The following is a 1948-nucleotide window of genomic DNA, read 5'->3' on the forward strand; positions in this document are numbered from 1 at the left end:
TAGCCTTATGCAAAATGCAGATAATGCAGATGGAGACAATGCTTAGTCTCGAAAGGCAGAAAAGTAGACTTATGCAAAATGCAGGAATTAAAAGGGCGAATATTAATGAAATCTCTTAGCTGGTAGATGATAGCTGATAGCTGATTGCATCATTGTGGCTGCTGGGGATGTTGTGTACGGATAGCAATTGTAATTAGGTGATGATTCTGAGAAGTTGCATTCTTGAGAAAGTATGAGTGCATAAATATATCTAATGACATTGCGAATTGAGTGCCTGCATCCAAAGAAAAATCGTGAGTTTTGTAAAAGGGGGAAGGTTAGTTCGTCTTCCCGTGGCCTTTGCTCGTCCTGCTTGACGTTGTGTATCATTGGGGTAGTGTTGCTAAACACAACAATTCGGATAATAGTCATGCATGATTTAGTAAAATAATGTAACGTAAATACATAATTGAAAATAATAGTTTTCTTTTTAGATGAACCGACGACTGCGACGCGGTTCAAGACATTGCAACCTCTCTTGCTCCGGAATTTTGAGGGTCCTCCTCAAAATTCTGCCCCAGTTTACTGGGCTGGTGCTTCCGACGGCTGTGTGCGATGAATGGCTGAAATCAACTTCGGAATTTTGAGGGTCCTCCTCAAAGTTCTGCCCCAGTTTCCAATAGCGGGGGAAATGAAATTTTATTGAATTGTGACTGAACCCATAGGGCTGCCTACGTATCCCCTCTTAAACGGGAATCAGGTCAGGCGTAGTTCAAATTACATCATACAGAAATCGTAATGAATACACATAATAGCGTTTGACTGCATCTGAATTGATTGGTTTTGGCTAGACTTCTCCGTCCATTTCTGCAAGTATGAGGGCTCCTCTGGTTAGAACCCGATGAACCATATACAGACCTTGCTAGTTGGGAGAGAATTTCCCTTTGGCTTCATCTTGATGCGGAAAAATTTTCTTCAACACCAGCTGCCCCGGTGTAAACTTCCTTGGCTTGACTCTTTTGTTGAAAGCTCTGGACATTCTGTTCTGATACAATTGACCATGGCAAACTGCATTCATTCTTTTCCCATCTATAAGGGCTAGCTGCTCGTAGCGACCTTTTACCCATTCTGCATCCTCTAATCCTGCTTCTTGTATGATCCTCAAGGAGGGAATTTCTACCTCGGCGGGAATGACCTCCTCCGTACCATAAACCAGCATATAGGGAGTTGCCCCGGTTGATGTGCGGACTGTGGTGCGGTATCCCAATAAGTCAAATGATAACTTCTCATGCCACTGCTTATGCTTCTCTATCATCTTCCTAAGTATTTTCTTGATATTCTTGTTGGNAAATAGGGTTGGCGATATTTCAGCCGATGCAAAGATTTAATAAAGTTGGCGATATTTCAGCCGATGCAAGATTTAAATAAAATTGGCGATATTTCAGCCGACGGGTGGAGACAATGCTTAGTCTCGGAAGGCAGAAAGGTAGCCATATGCAATGCAAGAAAATGCAGGATGGAGGTAGAGCTTAACCTCGGAAGGCAGAAAGGCAGCCTTATACAATGCAAGAAAATGCAGATGGAGGTAGGGCTTAACCTCGGAAGGCAGAAAGGTAGCCTTATGCAATGCAGGAGATGCAGATGGAGGTAGAGCTTAACCTCGGAAGGCAGAAAGGTAGCCTTATGCAATACAGAGAATGCAGATGGAGATAGAGCTTAGTCTCGGAAGGCAGAAAGGTAGCCTTATGCAATGCAAGAAAATGCAGGATGGAGACAGTGCTTAGTCTCGGAAGGCAGAAAGGTAGCCTTATGCAATGCAAGAAAATGCAGGATGGAGACAGTGCTTAGTCTCGGAAGGCAGAAAAGTAGCCTTATGCAAAATTGCAGGAATTAAAAAGGCGAATAGTAATGGAATCTCTTAGCTGGTAGATGATAGCTGATAGCTGATTGCATCATTATGGCTGACTGG

This window comes from Nicotiana attenuata, unplaced genomic scaffold, assembly GCF_001879085.1.
Source record: "Nicotiana attenuata strain UT unplaced genomic scaffold, NIATTr2, whole genome shotgun sequence".
Lineage (NCBI taxonomy): Eukaryota > Viridiplantae > Streptophyta > Magnoliopsida > Solanales > Solanaceae > Nicotiana > Nicotiana attenuata.